This window comes from Sphaeramia orbicularis, chromosome 24 (genome assembly GCF_902148855.1).
Source record: "Sphaeramia orbicularis chromosome 24, fSphaOr1.1, whole genome shotgun sequence".
In the NCBI taxonomy this organism is placed as follows: domain Eukaryota; kingdom Metazoa; phylum Chordata; class Actinopteri; order Kurtiformes; family Apogonidae; genus Sphaeramia; species Sphaeramia orbicularis.
In genome coordinates, this window is record NC_043979.1 from 18136399 (window position 1) to 18162295 (window position 25897).

At 38.9% G+C, this 25897-nt stretch overlaps 1 protein-coding gene across 1 annotated transcript in view; it reads left to right on the top strand.

The window, feature by feature from the left end:
* Window positions 1–5035: 5035 nt before the first annotated feature.
* Window positions 5036–25897, top strand: part of plcb4b (phospholipase C, beta 4b) — a 73506-nt gene continuing 52644 nt past the window's right edge. Inside the window, 3 exon segments of the mRNA XM_030129017.1 lie at window positions 5036–5277; window positions 8119–8164; window positions 22103–22168. The gene's annotated coding sequence lies outside the window, so the exon portion shown is untranslated.

A 25897-nucleotide genomic window follows, 5' to 3' on the forward strand; every position in this document is an offset into this window, starting at 1 on the left:
TATATAGTGTAAAGGGAATTTGCCTGTAATTAAAAATAAATGTGGCTATTATTGTACTTTGCTGGAGTAAAGTCTTTTGAGTTGTCATTGGTCAACCCGGTGTTGTGTTTTTGTGAAGTTTAATGCCATTCTGTAAACATTTGGGTCATTTATTCATCATTTTTTGTTGTGTCTTTTGTTGTGTCTGGTGTTCCATGAATGACTAATCTTCCTTTATCAAACAGCCCCTCAGTTTTGTCATGTTTTTTATTTCTTTATTCACCCTAATGATGGGTTCACTTTTTGTTTGCATTCACATTTGTCTCTTATCATCATCTTGTCACGCTTTATCATGGGATTTGTTATTGAGATTTTCACTGTTAAACCCACAGTCTTCCTAGCAAAGTATAGACACGATATTTATGATGAAATAGCGGCAAAGTATCACCGACAAGTATAAACCGTGTTGCAAAAAAGCCACGTTTCAAGCAAGGAATAAAGAGGAAGTGGGTCCTTAGTGGATGTGTGTGGTGGATGTATAGGTGTGTGGGGGTGTGTTTGCCTGTGTGGAATGTATGTCATACTGAAGGGCAGGTGGAAGCGGGGAGAAAGCCTTGATGACCTACTTCCTGTCATCTCCTAGGTAACAGTATCTTTGAACGGATCCCAAGAAGAACACGTTTTCGAGCTCCTCCATGATTCAATCAGAGGTCGCCACTTACTGTACGACTTTTTTTTTTTTTTTCTTTTTCCAAGGAAATCACTTCTGAAAACTTTGTGTGTTAATGTTTACACAAGACAGCTCATGTCTTAACTAACTGAGCATGAATGTGTTTTTTTATGAGATGTTTACACACACACGTCCTGGGTCTTAAAAGTAAAATCCAAATCCAATCAGTGATTTTCTGTTTGCCTGTCACACTTTCTGACATTATTAACGAATGCACACGCTATGTTGTGCACTTTGTTTGCAGATGCATTAATAATAGCACGTAATAATTTATGCAATCTGTGTGCAAACAGATATGTGTGTTTGTCATGTGCCTGTTGTTTTCTGTGTGTAATAATGAGTATGCGTGCATTTGTCGCTGGTGAATTTTCATCTAGTGTGTGAGACTACATAAACAATGTGTCCTTCTCAGTCTCAGCTCCTCAGCAGAATCCCAACAGGCATCAGGAGATAAGACAAGCCCGGTCGCCCATAACAACCGCTGTGACCATTCAGAGGCCTCCATGCATACCAGCAACTAGGAAGTGAGCTAATTAACCCAGAGTTCAGGACGGAAGGAGAGCGGCTTTTTAATAAGATTCTCTGGGTTATATAAACAGTTACGCCCCTCCAAACTCTCAGGAATATTATCACCCTGCGTCTGCCCATCTGCTGTGGGATAAGGAAGAGGAGGTGCAGGAGGAGGAGGAGGAGGAGGAGGAGGTGTCTGGTAACTGGGCTTTAATGAGGCACACCAGGACAGCAGAGGAGAAGTGGACCGCATCTGAAGAGGTACACTAAACAGACACATACATGAACTCACAGGACGTAGACTTACTACTAGTACTACTCATGAAGATCGTCACGGACTACTTTTGATCCTTGGCCCTGAATCTAATCTGAGCCCTTTCCACTTTGCCTCAAATATCCTAATCCAGACCCAATGTAAACCTAATCCAGTGCTAATCCCACATTTAAGATATAACCCTAAAGTGATGTTACTCTTAAACCTTGCCTTAGTATCAAATTCTGACCGTAATTCACATGTTATCTTCGAGTCTTAAAAATGTTTTACGATGGAAAGAACAGTCAGTGCATTTGCGTTGGATGATTTCTCTTGACATTTTTTTTTTTTTAATCACATGGTTTTAACCCCTAAAGACCTAGAGCTAACCTTTCCTCAGGGATTTATCATTATTTATTGGAATATGCCCTGCATTTTTCAGGGAAAATCATATATTTTCCCATATTAAATCCCACTAATCATGTAGATGTTTATAAAAGCTGAGAGTAAATTCGATATTTGTTACATCAAAACAGGAAATTGAATAAAATGTGAAAACAAGCGTCCTCTACCACTGCATTGGTTTTTATTGGTGAATCAATATTGCAGATGAAGATAGTGTTACCACGTTCACTATGGAGCCTGTTAACATCCAAACGGGTCACATCTGATGACAATGAAAAGCTTAGAAACTGCATTTTATTTGAATTGTTTCAATATATTGATAGGATTAATGCAGTGGTTCCCAACCTTTTTTGGCTCGTGACCCCATTTTAACATCACAATTTTCTGGCGACCCCAGACATTAAAAACAGAGACATTTGGCTAAGATGAATTTGTTTTTGATCATATAATAGTTTGCTATAGTATGTTGCAAATAAACATTAATTTTAGACGACATTTAGTCTATATAATGTACATTATTATGGACAGAGGCAGAAAAGCGAGGTGTAGATTACTGCACAAAGTAAGAATTTTATTTTCCTTGGTCAGGCTATGTACAGTCGGTCCAGCTTGGATTTACGAGGCTGCAATGAATTAATGAATTACCAAACAATTAAGGAATTTTGAATCAATAAATACATACTGGCCACAATGAACATTTGACAGATAAACAGAACCACAGTGCTTCAGTTTCAGCTTCAGAGTTTGTCATGTCTTTTATGTACTGTGATTGTCTCTGTCAACTCAACATATATTTTATTAGTAAGTTTTTTTTTTGTATTTTTATCAATTACTAGAAATTTCAGGTGACCCCATTTGAATTCCAGGTGACCTCATGTGGGGTCCTGACCCCAAAGTTGAAAAACACTGGATTAATGTTTCAGAAATTATTTAACTCTTTAGATGAAAATATGCTTTTAGTTACTGGAGGTTTAGGTCTTTGAGGGTTAAATATTTCTAGATTCTGGAGAATATTTTTCCCCCTCCTATTACAACACTCATAGAGATTTCTGTCATCTATGCTCAACTCTGCATAGGATTGTATTTGTAATTAGCTCAGGCAAAAAGTGACTTTATTTTGATTCATCTGAACATGATGCGGGATGAGTTCATGTCAAAATGATGTCAGCCCCCCAAAAATGTTGTTTATCCTCTACTTTTATTTATTTATTTATTTATTTATTTATTTATTTATTTATTTATTTATTTTCAATGCAGTGTGGGTCCAAACGGGTCACATCTGATGACACTGAAAAGCTTAGAAACTGCATTTTATTTGAATTATTTCAATATATTGATAGGATTCATGTTTCAGAAGTTATTTAACACTTTAGATGAAAATATGCTTTTAGTTACTGGAGGTTGTTTAGGTCTTTGAGGGTTAAATATTTCTAGATTCTGGAGAATATTTTTCCCCCTCATGTTCCAACTAGGGCTGTGTATTGGCAAGAATCTGGCGATACGATACAAATCACAATACTAGGATCACAATATGATATATCGCGATGTATCATGATACTGTTAAAAAGGCAATTTTTTGTTTGTTTCTTTTCTTTTCAATGATTATTTCCTTGAAGAATTGAATTACACCAGAAATATGTCCAAATACTAAACACATTTTTATTTGATCAGAACAGGATCTAATGCTATATCACAAAATTTTCCTGTCTTAAAACTTAAATTCTGTTTTACAGACATTACAGTTTAAGATCCTGTTCAAATGTTCGTATTCTGTTAGTTCAGAACTATCATCAGAACATTATTTTAGTTCAATCCCAACAAAGGAGCTAATATTATTTAATAATAAGCATTTTAATAAGCATCTTTGAGTACTTAGAAAAGCGCTATATAAAACCGATGTATTATTATTATTATTATTATTAGTAGTAGTAGTAGTAGTAGTAGTAGTACAGGGGTTGGACAAAATAATGGAAACACCTTAAAAAATCAACAAAATATAATTTAATATGGTGTAGGTCCGCCTTTTGCGACAATTACAGCCTCAATTCTCCGAGGTATTGATTCATACAACTTGTGAATTGTTTCCAAAGGAATTTTAAGCCATTCTTCAGTTAGAATACCCTCCAACTCTTTTAGAGACGATGGCGGTGGAAATCGACGTCTTACTTGAATCTCTAAAACTGACCATAAATGCTCAATAATGTTGAGGTCTGGGGACTGTGCCGGCCATACGAGATGCTCAACTTCATTAGAATGTTCCTCATGCCATTCTTTAACAATTCTAGCTGTATGGATTGGGGCATTTTCATCTTGAGGTGAAGGTGTTTCCATTATTTTGTCCAACCCCTGTATTTTTAAGAGTGTTAGATAATAAATAAAATAGAAACAAAAAAGAAAAACAAAAAAACTAAAACGAACCTCCACAATATCTGCATTTGAATAAATGGCAAAAAATATCGATACAGTACTTTTTAATATCGATACAGTATTGTGAAATGAGATATCGCGATATATTGCAGAACCAATATTTTTTTACACCCCCAGTTCCAGCACTCAGAAATTTCTGTCATCTACGCTCAGCTCTGCATAGGATCGTATTTGTGATTACATCAGGCAAAAAGTGACTTTACTTTGATTCATCTGAACATAATGCAGGATGAGTTCATGTCAGCCCCCCCCCCCCAAAATGTTATTTATCCTCTACCTTTTTTTTTTTTTTTTTTACAGTGCAGTGCAGTATGATTACTGTTATATGAAGTGATATAAAAATGAATGCAACAAAGTCAGAGTCAGACCCACAGTGGAGTCCCTATAGAAAAGGAGGGCAGCGTTACTGTGACTTCACAGTGGGAGGAGGTGGGGGGGCGGTGTTTGTCTTTATGAGCGCATGGAGCCTACAGTAGTCAGCTGTTAAAAAAGCAGGGAGGAGCTGCATCTGATTCTGCTGGATGACTCACTCTGTAAACCCAACGCACACTCATTCACTCATTTACGCACACGCTCACAGCCGCGCACGCGCACTTGCCATTTACGCGCAGGCACGTTTGGTGAAAGAGGGGGGGGGGGGGAGGGTGTGTGTGTGTGTGTGTGTGTGTGTGTTGGGGGGGGTTCCTAATCAAAGCGCATCAAGGCCGTTCATTCTCCACTGGAGGGCGAGTGGTACAAGAGCACCGGGACACTCCAGCAGAGGGGAGACGGAGCGGAGCAGACAGACGGAGGGAGACGGGATAGAGCGGCGGAGCACATACACACACACACACACCACACATACACACACACATTTATATATATATATATATATATGTACACACAGACGGCCGACAAAGAGCAAATCCCGGACCCGGACTCTGCACGGCATCGTCTCTTTTCACAGGCGGATTAACACCAGCCCCGAAATCACGTAAGAAACAAACACAAACCCATTCGACCACCCTCCTGTAGCCGCTAACGGAATATTCAGAGTTGTGCTCCGGAACCAGGTTGAAGTGTGTTAGGTTTGTTTTGTGTGTGTTAGTTTATGTGGTGTTGACAGGACCCTGCGTCTAAACTCCATCACGCGCACTCCAAATCCTCCTCGCATCATTCAGACATCACACATCATCTCTGCCTCTGTCACACGCGCAGCTGGAGACAGTAGCCTCTGCTAGCTAGCTATAGCCAGACGCATTAAAATGGACCATTTAGCAATTTGATACAGAATTTCCTCCCGCTTTCCTCGGCTTTCCGACTCCTCTTCCAGGTATTTATGATGCCACCGAAAGCGGGCGCTTCTTTGAAAGTTGATAAAATTCAGGGGTTAATGATGTTTCCAACGGCTGGGAGGCTAGCCGGTGGTGCTAGCTGTAGCGGGACAGAGCAGCAGCAGCAGCCGGCCGATGACAGACAGGCACAGGGGCCATAAAAGTCAACGGACCGACCGACATATCCTGGTTGTTTATGTCTAGTATATACCATAATGTGTGCACATCCTTGTAGGTGCACTGTGAGATTCGCAGAGTGTTGCCCTAGAATATTTTCTCTTTGATTTGAGGATGTGGTGCACCCAGAGACTACATGCTGCTGCTGCTGCTGCTGCTAGGCGGGTTTGGCAGTTTAATGAATGTGTGAGCTGCAGCTGCCATGCATACATCCCAAACAGCAAGGTGGCATTGATTTTCTGTCAGGACCATCAGAAAGTACTGGTTGCCCCCTGAAGCTGTGTTTATTTTCTGTCTGTTTCAGTGCTGCATGAACGTTCAATCAATGAAAAATATTATCACTGTTAGATCTACTGAAATTATGTCTAGTTGTGTGTTTGCTGTTTAATCTGTAGAAAGAATGAATGCTAAATGTAAGAGGTTTATCTTTCCTTGACATTGAGTCTAGGTGAAATCAATGTTAGTCTGCTCTCTGGGACATTTTATCTTTTTTATTCTCAGGCAGTTATATCAAACGGTGTCCTTATAACGGCAGAACACATGACAGTGCTATTAGATTGTTTCTAGGGACAAACAGCAGGTTTCTATTATAAAAACCTGTTTCTCAGAAACACACTGTGAAGGTAGTGGGTGTTATTTGTTTTGGCATAACCTGTGGGTAACTCCATGAGTCTATTTGCAGTGTAAATATTCCACAATGAGCTTTTTGTTAAAAGTTAATGCATACATGGCCGCAGGATTCAGAATGGATTGATTAATCTCCTCTACATCTCATTAGAAACCTGAAATGTCACATGTCAGTATTATAGAAATGCTGTTCTTTCACTATATCTCATCTCAACAGGTACCATAGAAGGAAGCAGGGTAATGTTGTAAAATTACAGAGGGTCCTAAAGTGTGTCCTCTGCTGCTTATGAAAGATCACAGCCATTATGTAAAGAAAAACAAATTCTCCTCCGGCTTACTGACACGGCCACGTAAACGTTTCACCGGTGATTACAGAGACAAACATTACCCTCCCTCACACAATAACAATCTCCTACCTGTGGCTTAAACGCAGACTGTGAAGCATTTCGATGAATAGAGGTGGACTAAGAAGCTTAAAGGCTAACTGAGGGTGTGCAGGTTATTTGTATTGTTTCCTTTTTTGGACTAGATGATAGTGTAAGTGTTATGTCTTTGGTACACTCGGTGGTGTACGGCTCTAGCACACATTTTTAGTTGATTTAGAAAACGTGGATGGTGCTGTGCATTGTTTATTTGACTGTCATCAGTGTAATAATCCTAGTTATTTTAACAAAGATGATCTTTACAGATGATTGTTAGTTTTAAATTGAAGGAGCAATGGTTGTTTGCACTTCTTCGCAGATTTAATAACTTAAAAATAACAATACAACCGTCAGTGAACACTTAACTCCTTGACACCATAATGGAAAAGGATGAATGTGTAAATCTCAGGCGAGCCTAGCTGTCCAAGAAGCATTTTTTGCAGTGTAATGTTTTGGAATGATTGTAGTTTGGCTGTGAGGCTCGTTCTAACCAGCAGTGAAGTGAGAAAATCTCCTCTTTTGTTTGCATGTTTTCACTGTGGTGTACTTGCCAGCATCATATTGAATTTCTTCAAGGTTAGAGGTTTATTCTAGTGGGACTTGAGTTGGAATTCCTTCTTCCTCCTGCCAGTTTACTGTATATTTCTGATTCTTGCTTTCATTTGAAGGCAAGTGTGCTTCCTCGCTCTTCCACTGTTTGATTTATTCCTGTGCTGCTTCCTTTTTTTTTTTAATTAGGAGTGTCTGGTGTTGATTAGCTCAGCTGTCTCTAGTTCTGTGCTTTTGTTTTGATGGGGCTATCATGTTTTTATCACAACGCAGTTTCTTTGCAAGGCAGTTGTGAAAAAAGCATGTCAGTCATCCCTGTGGATGTTTTAAGACGTCACAGTGAGCTCTGTGAACGTGGGAGTGCAGACAGACAGCCAAACGGATTGATAGGCCGACAGATAAGATAAAACCTGACAACACCGACTGACACCCAGTGTTGTATGTTCAAAACATATCGCATCACAGCCCCCTACACACTCGTCGCTGCCGTTAAAGTCTGACTACATATCTGTGCTGTGATGCTGTTTGTCAATGCTGCGATTGACTTTATGTTTTCCTTGGCAGAGGAGTAGTGGGATGTCTCTCCATCTTTGTGCTTCCATCTCCACTCTCGGCCGTCCCCACTCTGTTCCGGGTTTAGACCTCGGCCAAATAAGTCCACATTCAGGCCTCTGTGATTTATGAAATTCTCCCTTTCTTACTGAATGTCCTTTTTTGTCTCTGCAGGCCAAGACATGAGCTTCTCCCGCTGAACATTATTGATGCTGAACTGGTGAGTTTTGGGGTGATCTTTACAATAATGTACACACTTATTTTCATTTGATATTTAACTGTGTTCCACTTCTGCCTAAGAGTACTGATGGCTATTCAGTGTCTTACTTATGTCTATTATATTACTTGAATTTTAGAGATTAAAATGTCATAAAATGTGCTAAATACATTTTTTTTTCTTAAGTATTGATTGGATTATGAAGCGTATGTCACTTGTATAAAACTGCACATGCTTGGACTTTTAATATTTTGTTTTGGAAAATATGTATTGATCAGACTGTATCAAGTGGAACCTGACATGGCACCACAAAGAACTAATGCAAATATTACAGTCTGATCAGAATTCATTGGTGTTCAGTTATATCTAGTGTGTCAAGATGCTGTGTGTGTGTGTGTGTGTGTGCGCGCACATGTGGGGTTTCTTCCTCCTATTAAAAATAACGGCAACTTCTATCAGTAAAATTGTATTACTGTTAGTTTCATCTAATATTGCTAAGTGCACATTCAATGAGATCTGGCTCCAGAACAACACGTTTAGTGTTCAGTAATTCATTTGAAAACCACAAATATGAAGCAAGAAATCATTCAAATATGGAACTTAGGAGTCACAAGCAGAGTCAAAAAAAGAGAAAGCTGCTATAAAAAGGCATCAGCAAACTCCTACTGTTAACCAAATATTATCCACACTGGGACGGTTAGTCAAGTCCAATTTTACCTTATACTTTCATTCACAATGTGGATGTGAAATTTGCATTCATAATGGTGTTGGAAAGGTTTTAAAACCAGCAGAAACCCTGGATTAATAAGTCAGCTGATTCAGCTGTTTGCATTGTGCACCTGACAAGTCATGTAATGTATGTGTGTGATGGTAACTAAATTGTGTTGCTGGTAACACACATTGGAAAAACATAAAAACAACAAAAAGGTGAAGGATGATAAGGTTTTTCCTTCCATTCAGTGTTTCGGACAGATCCATATATTTAACTTTTTTTGCCCCTCCGTCTTTGAAGTCTCATTAAAGAATACAGATGCTTTTCCTCCGAAAACAAGCCCTGCGTTGCAAACAAGTTGCACTGAGAGCTGAAAATGACAGCCATTTTATTGGATATCCGCTGAATGATGAAAGTGAAAGGCCTAATTTTTCAGTGTATCTGCCGCGCAACGATCCACAGGCAGACATCCGTCACTGATAAGCAGGTTGCATGGCTGCTGCTGCTGCTCGCCCTCATGCCAAGCTCCACACTGTAATGGCATTGTGATGTGATTGCTCTATAATATGTTCTGTATTAATGATGTAATCTGTATTAATGATGTAATGTGTTGCATGAAGGTGTTTTAAGCTGAATCTTTCTAGAGGCGAGTGCACTACATACATTTTCATTATCCCTCAAGAGTATTTGTCCTCAGTAAACAATCAAGCATATGGCATATAACGGTGATAAATATAAAAGTACTGTAATTTGAATGAATGAGGGGCAGAGCTCTAGTGTTTATTATCTTATAAAACCAAACGGACAGATATTTACTCCAGAAAAGTTCATGGGAGTTCAACATTTTGGTTTTTAATTTGCAAGATGAGTTTAGAACACAGAGTAAACATTCCTATGATATGCAGGAAAACTCTACATGAAATTTTACATGCATAAGTGGCATCGTGAGCGCATTCAAGTGTACGTTTTAATATCTGAATTACCGCACAGTGATTTATTATACACACAGTATATTTTGTCCTCCTCTTCCCACTGTAAGTTATTAATTTCTGACTATTTTTGGTTGTTGCCGGACGGTATGATTACATACCAATGGGGCTCAAACGCAGATCAGTTTGTAAATAAGAAACATGTTTAACATGTTTATATGACACTGAACACTTGAGGTCATCGGTCCCGTCCAGCCGTTTGAACAGAGGTTACCCTTTTGCTCCTTCTTAAAAGTATGATACAACTTTCCCATTTGATTCTCAAGTGTTTCTCAAGCCTCAGACTGTTGCAGAAGAAGAAGCAGCTGGAGCACATGGAGTTGTTTTTTTTCAGTTTGTCCTAAAGTGAGCAGAGATATGACAGAATAGAGCACCCCCCCCCCCCCTTTTTTTAAGTCATGAGAGACAAAGACATGCATCGATATATGCAGTTTTCCTGATTATGGTATAGTTTATCTCAATAATTGTTTGGGGAAGCAGTTTATATTTCTCTTAAAGGGGTCATACTTTGCTAAACCCACTCTTATTAGTCTTTGGTACATTTATTTGTGTATTTGGGGACCATATTAGTTCAAAGAGTTTGAATTTGAACCCTCCAGGTGCTGCAAAGCTATCTTTATATTCATTCCGGCAAAAATCGAGTGGATTTCTACAACCCATTTCAGTTCCTACTTAATTTGTTACGTTTTATAACTAGTTGCGTCACAATGTTTGCACATATAAGGTCAAGACTTCTGACGAACATTTCTCTGAGTACGCCATAATTGTTTGTCAGCAGCAGCGGTTGTAGTAGAAACTGAATATATGTCCAAACTTTGAGCCGATTACCTAAAATGTTCAGTTGTTGGTTGAACGGGACAGAGCAGCACAGCCAACAACCTGAAGGGGTGGGGCGTGAAGTGGCTCATTTGCATTTAAAGGGCCAGCACTCAAAATGACCTTTCTGGTGTCATTACTCAGAAATAGGGTTGAAGATGGACCTGTGGAGTTGAATTAATGAAGAATTCAGACCATTTACAGTTTATGTAGACCACAGGGAAATGTTTTAAAATTCATAATTCCTTTTTTTAAAAAAAGCAAAATATCACACTTATGTGTTTCAGTTTTTTTTTTTTTTTTTCCAGTTAGTTCTAAATGTAATGAAATAGCTGTACATTTATTTTGTATTTTCAGTAACTGACTCATTTAGATTTAGCTTTTATTTAGTTTTTAATTTTAGTTTTAGGTTTAAGGAGCTGATATGGAAGGATGAAAACCATTATGTTAAAGGGCCCGTAGTATGCAAAACCATTTTATTCTTTTACACCAACTAAACCAATGACCATATCTGACCCACAACAGATGTCTAGAATTTGTGGTTTTAAAGAAAATTCAAACTTTAGACTAAAATGAAGTTGCTTTTACCTGCAACTATAGTATTTCAAGATTTTTATGTCACATGCTCATGGTATGAAATGTAAGAACTGTCCACAAGGCAGTACAGTAAACGTGCCTGCCAGAACATGAATACAAATATGATATAAATATTTAAGTAACTGGAAAATACTATATTACCTAACCATCAAACTCTCATATGTACATAGTGTGGAAACCAGTGCAGAATGTGCATTGTGCAAATGTTGAGCACATGTTACATATATGTATGTGTATGTGCATGCTTGTGTAATATACATATTTACATTTTAGATAGACGTTCACTAATATTAAACTTTTTTTTAAATCTATTTCAGCCTTTTCACTGCTAGTTTTAGACTTAGTTTATGCATTTGCTCATGTTAATTAATGGTTCTTATGTTGCTAGTAATGCGCATCAGACGTATTGTATAAACCCTTACCACTAAGTATTAAATGACAAATGGCTCACTCCAGTACCAAACAAAATGTATTTAGGTTTAATATGAGATTTTGAGCATTAATTTAAGCTTACTTTCAAGTCCGTTTGTGGGTAACAGTAGCAGATGTTTGCGTGGAACTAGCACCCATAAAAGCCATCCTACAACCAGCTTTATTTTCACTGTCAGAGAAGCTTGAGTTAAAATTTATTCCACTCCTCTTCATTCCTCTGGCATAGAAAACAATCAGTTATATCTTTATGTAAATGTGCTGGAGAGGGTTGTAATGTAAAGAGCAAGGACAGATGTTCAGAAACCCACATGAAAGAAGAAGTTACATAAGGTACATTTACATGACTTATATTTGAATTATTGGTGTTACCTTAATGATTTATGTTTAATTATGATCTGATCCAGCAATATTTGAATCTTATAATGCTTGCTTCTATCTTTAAGATCAGGCACAGTGTTGTACAAGGTTTCTTTGCCACCAAGTGCAATGTTCGTATGTTTTTAACCTTTCAAACCACATGTCACATGTACTCTGTTTATTAGTTTTTGATCATTCAGTCTGCTCCAGAATTTTTAGTTTTCATTTTTTTTAGCAAGAGATAAGATGTACTAAATCTTACACTTTTGATGAGATGAATTGGAAAACAAATGACAAAAGTGCTGGTTGGGTAGTGTTTCTGAGCTATATGATCAATTGTAACATTTAATAATCTTGCCCCAGAGGGAATCTGTTGTGATGTGCAGACAGTGATTTGAAGTAGAGTTAGTAGCTCAGTGACAAACATTTCTTGAGTAACACCTATTTAGTCATTAAATCTTTGGATTTCAGAATGTGACACAATACTATATTTTGTACTGTAACCAACTAGTACTTAAGACTAGAATTAGAATTACAAGTAGCACTCATTTTCTTTATTAGTGACCCAAATTTGTTAAAGTTTAACTACTTTTATTCTGGAAGCAGGTTACTAGTAGACCAATGTTATTGTTTGTGCTAGACTCTGTGTCTGTGTGTGTGTGTGTGTGTGTGTGTGTGTGTGTGCGCGCGCCTTTATGATCTGGCCTGATGTTTGTGTACTTTTACGTGACCAAGTGAAGTTTCAACTGCAAGACGGTTGATGGTGGTGAACATTAACAGTTTCCAGAGAAGCCTCGGGTTTTAGGATAATGCCGGGGCCTTAATGGTTTTAGCACAAACATCTGATGAAAACCACTATCAGCCTCAATGGTCCAGATGTTGTATATTCGTATGCGAGCACACACTTTTCTACTTAAAGGAAACGAGAGATCAATGATGGGAGTGAGTGTCTTTTACCACAAGGGTAAATGTGGCTGGAGGGTGAATGTAATGACAGGGGTATTCTCTGCAGACTCTGAGCCAGCAGCAGGGAGGAGAGCGAGAGATGAGACAGAGCAGGCTGAAAGAGAGGGAGCTGCTAACACCAACAGATGGGAACGACACTCATCGAGTCAATATTTACTATTTCTTAACAAAAAACTGGCAGCATTAAGGTTGCTTTTACAGTAGCCACAGCGGGGGCCATCCTGGTTTGTGTAAATGTGGTTTTGGAGAAGCAAAAACAACACCTCAGTGATAATAAGTGCAGCTCATCTACACGTGTGACTCTAAAAATACATGGGAACTGAACAGGAAAGCTATTACCCAGCCCTCCCCTCCTCTCTCCTCGGGTAAATGCACACACGCTCATGGTGTTCACATTCACTTTACCCATGGCTCAATCCACTGTGGGGATGCATGTGAACGCAATTTGCACTTCCAATTAAACTGTCGACCTTCGCTCCAGAATGCAAAACTTGATTTTGTACCAGCCTCTCCTGGATTGCTATTATTACCCATCCAGCCCATTAATAGAGAGATTAAGGCTTTACAACGCGCTGACGTTGATCATCGAAGTCAGCAAAATCATTAGTACATTTATCACATTGTCAATATTTGAGAAGGGAAACAATAGACCTTCACTAATATTTAACTGAAAACCAGTTGTACCAGTTCGTATGAAGAACAGCTTCTGGGTTTCAGATTAGAAAAGACAAATAGACGCATGGTTGCGTGATGACAAAATGTCACTAGACACTTATTTTCTTCATTAAAACTAAGAAAACCAAACCTACAACTAGGAGTGCTTTCAAGAACATGAAAATAAAAAAAACTGCAATGGAAAATGCAAACAGAGCAGGTGAAATTAACTCAAATCAAAGTTTTTTTTTGTTGTCTAACACACATTTCCAGTGAAATTGTCACCACACGTGCGTCTAAGTCAAGGCTTTTCACTTGACAGCTGAAGAACTAAAGAAAATGTCACAGGTCTTTTCCAATATTTGTAGACATAACAGTGAACTCCAGCTCTAGTGTTTGTTTAAGAGACGACCAGACTTATTGATGTTCATTCATACAGAGCTGTGGAGGGCAATCAGAAGAGACTAACATCAACTCAGCAGAATGCACGGGGCTAGGGTTAGCCTAAAGCGCACTGCGAAGCCTCCAACACATGACTCTCCGGCCTGATCAGATGACTAGATAAACAGCAGGAATGTGGCTTCTTCCTCTTCATACAGCGCTGCTCTTGTCTGACTGGAAAAGGAGCGACGCACAGCGAGAGTGTGTGTACAGTATGTGCCAAAGGAGCATCTTTAATCAGCCCACTACTGTATGAGATAACAAGTCCAAGCAATTATGTAACGTTTAACAGCTGAGCTTATCCTGCTCAGCTAAGTTGAGAGGCAGAATCCAGAGCACGGCACAATTGTCTCGATTTTATTATTGACTTGCATAATCTAATGGAGATTTCCCCGAGTATTTAATATGCTCCTAATTTATGTTTTGTGTGTTGAGAGACAAAGTGGATTTTACTGGGCATTCTTTGAAATTTACAGCTCATGAAATTAAAACGCTTCCTGCATGCTCAGATGGAGGGAAACAAACAAACTGTGGCCTGAGTATAAACACAGCGCAGCAGGGAAACCGTTCCCTCACATGGATTTCCGACCAATGCCAGATATTTGTCAAGGCCCCCCGAGCCATTTCTCATCAGCCACTTCTCGCATGTCATTTAAACAAACCTCTGGGCTGAACACATAAATCCATTAGATGGATATCATAACAAGCTGTGGATGTAATGTAAAGTTTAGAAAAGTGTCATAATCAAAGCACATCCTAAGAGGACTATTGTAAATCTGCTTCTGGCAACTGTTGGAAGACATTTTTTAAAAATGGCACAATTATTCTGCTCTGTAAGAAGTAGGAATTTTGTATATACAGTGTATATCAAAATTTATATATACACTATGTGCTGCTGTTTAACCCTGAAGGCAAATATTCATGGGGAAATCCTTCAAACAGCTTCAACAGGCTTTGTTTTAACACATCAGAGGCCTCTACGGCATTTTTTTCTCCCAAAAATCAGAATGTCACATAAGATCAGATCAATCCATAACATTGACTGTGTTGTGATTGTTGTGATTCATTTTTTCATTTCGAACAAAAAGTCATGTCAGGCTGTGGGCAGATTAATCAACAGTAAAATTCATTTTAGTTGTACAAGCAGTGCAGCTCTAAATATCATTTGTGTAAAAGGGATACATTTTTGAGAGATTTACATGTTAAATCAAGCAGGAAACAAATCCTGGAGTGTTTTGTTACAAAGCAGGCTTTCTCTATACAGTATTCCATGTCATAATAAGCACAAATTACGCTGCATAATGGCTTGTCGGTATTAGCTGAGGTTAAATGGCTTCCTATCATCAGTAGTAAAGACCATGTCCCTATGACGGTGGCCCTGGATCCTGGACTCCATCACTGCTAATGTAATCTGCTAATTAGCCAGCAGCACATTGGTGGAAAGGGAGAAGTGCTCTCCCTGTGTGTGTGATGTGTGTGTGTGTGTGTGTGTGTGTGTGTGTGTGTGTGTGTGTGTGTGTGCGTGCGCGCGGAGAGACCCAGACCTAATTTCGTCCTTGTTAAAGACAGTCGTCCATCATTCTCCAAGGTATGAGGAGCGATGTTCTCTCTGTGTTCTCTGTCTGACTCACTAAGTACAATAACCATCTCACCTTTTCTCTTTTCTCTCTCTGGGTTGTACTCTCTCTCCGACTCCCCCTGTATCTCTCTCACTCTCTATCTTTGGCCCTCTGGGAGCTGGCTCCTGACAGCATCACAGAGGAAAGAAAAAAATGAAAAGTCAAAGTGTATGTGAAATGTTTTGGTGTCTCTGCATCTCTGTCTTTGTCTTGGCTGCCTTTCTCTCTTTCTCTCTCACTCTCTCTCTCTCTCTCTCTCTCTCTCTCTCTCTCTCTCTCTCTCTCTCTCTCTCTCTCTCCCTCCCACTATCGCTCTTTACCTCTCTCGGGGCGCCTCTCCTTTTGTCTTTACCTCCGATTTCAATTTCACCCACGTTGTAGAGGGAGGACCGTAGAAAAAGTGTTGTTTCAAGTCTTTCATTCCATTCAGGCTGGAGCTCTTCTTCTGCTTGATAGAAGCACCTTTAGGGCCTCCAGTGAAACCTCCATCGCCCATTGTTTTTTTTTTTTCTCGTTTTTGATGTGTCACCGCTGCATGTCTCTTGGCCAAAGAATAAGCACTTTCCAATCTGGTGACCCTTCTTCAACCTTCTCAGAAACCCCATTGCCTTATGGGACACAGCTGCATAATAAACAGGGGGCGGGGTTTTCTCAGGGTGCTCAGGGTCTTGCTGATGTCCCCATATTGGGAAAAGTAATACTGAAAAATAAGATAACAGGGACAAAATACAAGTCACCCTCCTAATATCCTGACAGGTGGTGTTCCCTGCACTAAGGCAGCCAAGAGCGAATCCCACAGAGCACAGTGTCAGGCTGATTTCCTGAGGCGGGAACGTATGTCGAAGCTACTAGTCCTTTAGTTGTTGTCCAAACAAGCTTATAACACACATTTTGGGAACATCTTGTTATTGCTGTCATGCGGATTTGTTTTATAACCACATTTCTTGCTTTCAGACCAAAGGGCAACAATCACAGCTTGAAACGAATCACGTGGGCAAGAATCTTAAAGTGTAATGCCAGGGATGGCCACTAGTTGCTGCTACAAGAAAAGCTTGGTCCTAGAAATAAAAATTTTAATAATAATGGATTGGATTTATATAGCGCCTTTCTAGACACCCAAAGCGCTTTACATTATTGACCCATTATTCATTCGCGCTCACATTCTCCCTCTGGTGGTGGTAAACTACATCTGTAGCCACAGCTGCCCTGGGGCAGACTGACAGAAGCGTGGCTGCCATTTTGCGCCTACGGCCCCTCCGACCACCACCGAACATTCATACACCAGTGTGGGTGGCACTGGAGGCAAGGAGGGTGAAGTGTCTTGCCCAAGGACACAACGGACTGACTAGGACAGAGCGGGATTCCCTTCGGTTATTGGACGACCCACTCTACCAACTGAGCCATGGCCGCCCCCATTTTAAAAAGTAAAGTTAAAAAGAAGTTACACTAACAAGGCTGTCAAAGGATTTTATCTCAATACCTGGCCTGTTACCATAACCCAGCTACATTACCGAACGTTAGCTTTGATTTGGGACAGCATTTTATCATCTGTCCATTTGTGCATTACACATATGTTTTGGGGGGGCTTAGGTGATGTGATTGTGATGGCTTGGGTCTGGGGGCTATGGGAGTTAGCCATGTGCATCCATTTTCAGATAATTTAAGTTTAAGATAACATTTTTCAAGAATTTTTAAAATTAATTTTTTTCCCCCATTTACTTATAATGGGTGAAATTTCAAATATCTGTAGCAGCAAAACTATTGAGTGAATTCATACCTAATTTGGTGTATAGATTGCCAGTTATCCAGAATAGATGTCATTATATCTGGGGAAAAGTAGGTCAAAGTTTCAATTTTTGTGAATTCTTTTAAATCTTTTTTTTTTTTTTTTTCCCCCATTTACTTATAATGGGCAAAATTTCACATGTCTGTAGCAGCAAAACTATTGGTTGAATTCATACCAAACTGACTTTGTAGATTGCCAGTGACCCAGAATGGATCACATTACATTTTGGGAACAGTAAGTCAAAGTTCAAATTTTTTATGAATTTTTAAAATCTTCCCATTTACTTATAATGGGGGCAATATGTGCGAGGGGTGGGGTTTGTTGTGCCTGGCACCACTTGTTTCAGTCTATTATTGTTTTACTTAAGAATGAGTGAGATGGGGAGAATGGCTGTCAAAAACCTGTTGGGTTTTGAAGAAAAAACATTAGTGTCAGAGCATTTTGGACTCTTACCATTTACATATGTGTACAGAAATTTGGAGAAGCTAGAGGAAATAGTGCCCCCAAAAAACATTACAACAAAACTTGTTAAGTAAATCCAATGGGGATGAACTGCAACCATCAGATCTGAAGTCCTTTTAGTTAATCTTGATTTTCTCGCAAGTGATTTTACATGAATTTGGCTTGGGTCCTGCCCGGAATCCCTTGGGTGGTGCAGTAAGTTATATATTAATAAAGGACATTCTGGTGGTAGTGTTAAACATAACATTTCCTTGTCAATAGCATTGCTGGTGTTTTCAGTAATTAACCTTGTTAACCCTTGGCTGCTTATATTGAATTCATTCAGTTAATTAAGTTTCTGCTTAAAAATTGCAAAATCAAGGACACCTTTCTTTTCTTGCCCAACTAATATTCCAAATGCTAGCTGTCTGGCTGGTATAGTATATTCATGCAGACATATGTCTACAGTTGTTGCCTGCCAGGTGTACTTCTCTTTTATTTTTAATCAAATGTACACTGATACCTCATAAATTCTGCTTTTTTGTTGTAGCCATTGTTTTTTTTTTTTATTGATATTGCACATACACAGCAGATGCTTTTAGTAAAGAAAACTATTTTTAGACGCATTCCATCTTGAGTTGCTCCCCAGCTCTTCCCTCAGTCACTTTTGGCTCCACAAAGCCAAGATGGACAAAATGCCAAGCTCTTTTTCACAGCTTATAATTAAGATGTAAGACTATTTTTAGGTTGGCTGTTCCAGGTAACATGGGTAATGTCACTCCCCCTGCCATATCCCATCTTGTGATACCTGTGGGAGCTTGTGTGCTTGTACATGTGTGTGTTGGGTATGTTAACAGAGTTGTCCTTTTAATCAGCACCCCTGCGTGTTTCCCCCGTAGAGCTGTCATTGGTTGAGTGATGATGGTGGAGCTGCTGCCACTGTTTACACCATATAAATCCTGTGGCGGTCGGGGGTGAGATTACCTGTTGCCCTAATCAAAGGAATTATTATTGCACCACTGGATGTTCCTTGGAATAGCATCCTCTAAAAATACAGACAAACACTAACACATTCTTGGAAAGGACAGAGGCAGGGGGCTTTTCAGGTATCTAAGTTCATGGATGACATGTTTGAAAACAGCTGAAAACGGTGTTAGGAGTTTCCATGGTAGCATATTTTCACTTTGCTCCTTCAGTGTGTTGGAGTTGAACATTATCAGCAAAATGTAGATTATTTGATCTACTTAAGCTACTCGTATGGAAGACTGGCAGATTTTAAAGAAATATTAAGTTCGTTCCTTAGTAATGAATGACTTTTTTGTTAAAGTGCATTGTTTTTTGTGAAGGGCCATTTCATCGAACAAAAGAGCATTTTCGAAAACAAACCATTGTTGTCCTAGTTGTTTGCGACTAAAACCCTAATGCTCTTTGTGTATAATTTGATTATGCTTGCTGTCCTTCATATTAGTAACTCGCTTTGGCTGAGAGGCTGTGTTTGTTCAGTTTGCACCATTGTTAGATGATTGCACACTCCATCCATTCAAGACCTGAAAGAGACTCTAATAAGTACCCACTGGACCGACTGCAACTGTGCGAATGCTGAATGTGATTTTTTTCATTATAATTATTATTATTATTATTATTCTGATAGAAATTAAACAGGATGAGTGTTATTATAGCTTTGGGTTGGAGCCATTAAATTGTGCAGATTCACATTTATGTAACATGGCATTTTAATATGATATAACATATGGTTGTCTAGGTAATAATATATATATAGTATAATTAATTTCTTAACACTTTTGATGATATATTTATTTACTTTTCAGTACACATCCAAAAAGAGTGTACACATCTATTGTTGGGTGCACTGTCCTCCATGATGCTTGGATTGCCTATATGCAACATTACCACCTACATATTTGCTGTGTGGAAAAAAGCAAAGTGAAAAATACTGCAGTAAAGACTGATTTGCAATTTGTCATAAGTGATTAAAAGTGAGATTCGGAAATTGGAGATGTGACAGGAAAGACATAATTTAGGAAATGACCGTGCAGGAAGATCTTTGCAAAAGACAGACGAATGGCAGACGTCAGAGTAGCATCATTAATATGCTTTGTCATACAGCTGTAGAATTTGCCTGATTTTAGAAAAAAAAACAAAAAAACATTAGCAACATGCAGAAACAGAAAGTACTTGTGTTCTTTCATGTTAAACTCTTTGTAAATCATCTTTGTTACATCCAAAAGATGTTCTGTCTGATAAATCCTCTGCAAAACGGAACCAAAGGGACAGTCACAGGATACGTTTTTTCAACGAGCTTCCAAAAATCAACATTAATAAGCCGACATAATCCCAGATGTAAATAGAGTCCGCAGACCTGCAATTTTTCCTCTCTTGGTTGCTGAAAATCTTGCCTGCACTGTCTGAGCTTATCTGGCAAAGTTTATCTTGCAAAGTGATTGTATAAAGAAACCATTATCGCTCCAGTTCCTGTCCAGTGCTACACAGAGCTGCGATGATGAGGTGAGGACTGACACAAGTAGAGCTGCCGTCACTGCTAAGGACAGGAAACATGGGGAAATTTGTCTTGTCCTTAGTGTGGACATAAGGATGTAAACTGCCTCACCAAGTAGAGGATTATCCTCTCCATCTATACTTTTGTTCCTGTTTCGCTCTTCCTTTCTGTGCCTGTAGCCCACTCTGTGTCGTACATTTACATGTTGAGCTGCTTGCAGACACTGTTATCCTCTGCGACATACCTACCACTCAGAAGCTACAGCAGAACAGATGCGGAGGTGGTGCCGTTTGTCTAATTTGCCAGCTCATTTCCACCACTCTTTCTGACGAAGGCAGCCTTTCTTAAGGGAAACAGTTTCCCATTAAAGGTTGATTTAGCAGAAGCCAGAGGAATGATTAAAATTCTGCACAAGCCAAATAGGATGAGTGGGGGGAGTGATTACACCCCTGTGTGTGTTGTGCGCACTTATGCTTAAGTAGCGACATGTTCAAGTGAGTGTTATTGTGTCCCCTGAAGGCATCGCAGGCATCTGTAATATTACTGTAAGTTTACAAGATAAAACTGAATAACGAAGTCAGCAACATGTAGAATATTTCCAAATTATATTCTACTCATTTATTTAATTTTATTTGTCATATTTATTAATTATGGTATTTTTTTTTCCTTTTCAGTCTTTTTTCTTTCTCTGTCTCTTCCAGTATTCAAGAACAAATCAAGACATTTTTTTATACAATATGGGTGGTTCTTATCAGTTTGAGCTCAACTTTAGTTTATGTTCCCATTTCCCATTCTCTTCAAATCTCACTTTGACATCCATATATTCTCTAAAAGTACTTAAAACCTGTTAAGCCCTGGGCCATTTGTTTCTAGTGGGAAAAATTTTAATGTAACTGAAAACAATGGATTAGCTGATAATAGAAGCTTCATTCATATAAAACCAAGTTATGATCAGGTAACAGCAAAGGTAAGACATAATTCATAGTCATGGCTTCATAATGAGACCTTTATTTTTACTCTTCAGTGTTTTATCTGTAGAGGAATATTACTTGTACTGTTGGATCTACATAGTTTCAGCTTAGCGCTTCAAAGTTTGTCTCATTGGTCTGTTTTATAAAATGATTCATGACATAACATCATGGAAGATTGTTGTAGATATTAGCCCATTACATTTTTTCTTTGGAGTGTGTTCTGTTTTCTGACAAACAGTTTTGTTGAGCTTTTAGCTGATATTCTTCTGGTTTTGTGGATGTATAGAATATGTGAATTGCCACCAGTGTCATGTAATATTACCGTGGTAAAGGTAATGCTAAGGCAAAACTTTGGCTGCCTCAGGTATAGGGAGCAACTGGGCTTAAGAGGCCGCCATACACTGATGATATTTCAGAACATGATTTTGTTATTTTTATTTATTATCACTTAGTGTCCGTTATTGCATCATCTTCAGCTATTGTCTTGTTTATGCTTATCTGGGAGAGATAATTTTATAAACCTTTATTGTATTTTGACTTGTTTTTCTTTTTGTTGTGTAAAAAATAGATAAATAAATGTCTAATACATTCTTTTCTTTTTCTTTCTTTCTGTCTGTCTCCTATCTGTCCATCTCTTGGTAGAGCGGTCGAGTGCTGTCCTCCAGTATTTCCCCTCCCCTCTGGTTTCATCCCTCTTTCCGTTGACTGGTAAGTACACTTACGTTCATCTCTTAGATTTACTTATTTTCAGTGTTTATCATTTCATCCTGTATGTAGTCACCAGCTCAGTGCCTTGAACTGCAGACTGCCGTCATTCTTCGCCTCATGATTGAAACGAGAAGTCATTGTATGAAGTGTGTAAAGCGCATAATTGTAAAGAAAGCATATCTCATACCTTGAAAAATGTTTAAGTATCTGTTTCATTGGTAACTTCTCTCTTTGCTTTCAAAAGGGATTTGGATTTATTTGTGTTTGACCTCAGAACCCCTGGTGGGTTCTGATCAAACCATGGTACAAATGGCTGTTATCACGTTACGGTCCAACACCTGCTGCTTGTTGATTCAATTAAGTGCAACTGAATTAAATGGAAATCACTTCAGTTCTTAGTGAGTGTACGATACTTCAGAACCATCTGTCTGTACCTGAGGAGGATAGATTTGATCCTGTTATACTGTAGCTGCATCCCGTCTCAACTCTGTGAGACAGATAAAGTGATTGGAAGAGTCTTACTGTCTATTGATGCCTTGCACTGAAGTAAGAGATGATGTAATTGAATGAAAATTTTCAAGGATATAATCATCTTTTACATTCATGCATAATTACTCTAATGCCAAGCCCACCTGTTACACATTTGTGTTTGAATAAAAAATATGTTATGCAGAGTCTGAGTGTATGAAAAGACAAGAACAGGATGACGAATTACGGAAGAGGATCATGAAGTTTAGGACTGAGTATCACTGTTTTTTTTGTTTTTTTTATGCCAGTATTGGTACTCTTATGGCTCCTAAACAATAGCAGTTTCTATTTTAACAAAAATAAAATTATATTAGATATTAATTTCATATATCATGTTTTATATTTCAGCTCATCTGCATTTTTAGATTCTCAAAGCAGTTTCATAGCATAAAAATATAAAACTATTTATTTATTTCTATTTCAGCATATTTTTCAGCATCCTGTCACTTTTCCATCCAAAGCAGTTTTACAAAATAAAACCTTATTACCACAACATGTTGTCCGATACCATAACTTGATTAATGTAATTGTATAAAAGCCATATGTGCATCCTGCCTGCACTGACACTGATGCAATTTACTCCTTAGATAACTGAAATTTGGTACCAAACACAAAAACATCTTTGCATGCTTGAGAGTATCCAAGCCAATTAGATGATGCCATAAAGTGTTGCAGTTTGTTACCCAGCCATAATGTGTTTTTTTTTTTCTTTGTATTCATATCTAAATACATTAGAAAGACCTTAATCTGTTCATAGTACAATGGACGCACATTTTAATATTGAGCAGACAGTGCTTTTCACATGCACCCAGCAAAGCAACAACAGAAGCTCTAATGTATAATTCCCGGCTATCTGTTATCGCCAATTACAGGGCTTGTTTACGAGACTCAAGGTACTTGTGGATCTGTTTTTATGGGTGTGCGTGTGTGTGGTCAGGGCTTTTAATGAAGGGGGTAGATGGACTCTGTTTAGAGATGTGTGTTGTCTGGTTTGGCCTGGAGCACATGGTTTGGTTGGGTGGGCTAGAGAGTCCCTCTGTCTCTATAAATACACACTGGGATCCCATTCAGAGGTTGAAATGCGCTTGGATGTGTGTGTCTGGTCTATGTGTGTGCATGCGTCTGCGTGACGCCGCTGCAGCCAGGCGAGCTAGAGGCTATTACTGGCCAGCAGGGTTGCTATGGTGACCAGTGGTGTCAGAGAGGAGCAACATCTGTGGGGTGTTTGTTTGTCAAGCCAGGTTTTCCTCTTTTTGTCTCTGTTCTTTCTCTCCTTCTCGGTCAGCCTCTTGATGGGAAGCACGCCTCCAAAGAAACCAGAGTAACGCTGACTACACGAAAAAGTCTGCTGAAAAATCTCCAGCCTCTCAACATTAGTGTTTTCAAACACTTGAGCGCGGAACTAATTTGGCAATTTGGAACCAAAAGCAGTAATTTCTTGGGCAATAGTTCAGCTGCCTGTGCTCAATCATGCTCACAGTAGGCCCTCAAGCTGTGTCAGTCATGAGGGACTCGGGGACTCTTTTGGCTGGGTTTATGCCAGTGGAAAGCTCACATTCTGGGGAAGCATTTAACCCCTGCCCCCTTGCTGCTCCCTCTCTGCACAGCACCCTCTCTATATGGACATGTTCTATTTCCACTGCTCCTTCCTCCTGGCTGCCTTATCGGTAGCTCAGCAGGGCACAAATTCTCTTTTAATAGGGACTTATTTGGGCAACAGGAGAAATCCCATCTTTTTAAGCAACAGTTACTCCTTCCCTCTTGTCTTCCTGCTGCTCAGTTCTTTTTGATTTACACTGTCAACCTTATATTTATTACTTTTTCCCTCTTGATACTTTATCCCTCATTTCCGTGTGTCTTAGATGGACAGCTGTAAGAAAAACAGCTGAAGAGCTGTGACTCAGGCTGGCATTTCAGAAGTGAAAGTGTTGTCTCCGAACTGAGATATCTCTCTGAGATTTCTTAAATGAACATCTAGAAAATTATGCTCTCAGGAACTTTATCGGTTTACTTCATTATCAAGCAATACACAGAATGTACTGTTTAGCATGAATGTAAAGTCAGTTGAGATGAAATCAGATCTTGTCTTGACTTCACATAGGACACAGATCAACAAGACTGTCTGTGAATCCTCTATATTTTTGACCATGTTTGGGCAAACCTGGCAAAGAGCCCTCCGGAGGGTATGTGTAGCTGGGAAAACCAAACCTTCGACCTCCTAATCTGGTTTAAATGAGACCGTCGCACATGCAGCACAGTGCAGCATAGAGACTGTGATGTAACAGAGTAATTTTGGGATAATTTGGCATTTTCACTCTGCAGGCATCCCCCCACAAAGGCCAGTTACCTAACGTCCAGCTCCAAATTAACAGGGGTCTGCAGGTTGTCGTTCTTCTTCTACCTTAGTCACGTACTAGTGAGACATGAATCCATTTATGCCAAGATTAGACTAGATTATGGTTATTTTGTAGGTCTGGCTCTAGCCCCAATCACCTGTGGGAATGTGGTTGTGGGTCATCACACAAAAGGAAAAAAAAATGTTGCAATAGAAAAAAAATGTAAGCCATGACTTCAACAGTAAAGGTTTTAATGCAAATAGCAATTTAGTATTCATTGTTCAAACAGTACTACTTCCAAAATTAGAACTTTGACCAAAAATAGAATATATGAAATCTGAAGGCACCACAGAAGCTGTTGAGACGTATCTACGCAAGCTGCTCACAGACACACTCCTCATTCATATTCTCCTCCATCGTTTGCCATTTTTTTCAGATTTTTTCTTCCTATTCTTCCCCATCACAGCATGTCCACACACTTTTCAATAAAAACTGCAGTGACTTTGAAGTCTTTCTAATACCACAGTCTTTCGTGTGATGTATCTATTATTAACCAGACATGAATCCAATCTCTCTCTTTCCATCATATAATGAAAAATGATCTCTTCCATGTTCTGTTTGGTGGCTTTACGCATATTCATCATCACACAGTGACTCAGCATTTCATATATTTAGACTTAACATGAACTTATGTAGCATACTTATTGTCAATATTTTCCCCAAACACACCTCTTTAATAAAAGACAAATGTAAAAGGAATTTTTCACATAAAGTAAAGGTGTTTGTTTCATTTAGTGGTTTTGTTTTTACTCTGTTGTAACGGGTGCTCCTGTTATGTAATTCAAAGCCATTGTTCATCCATTTT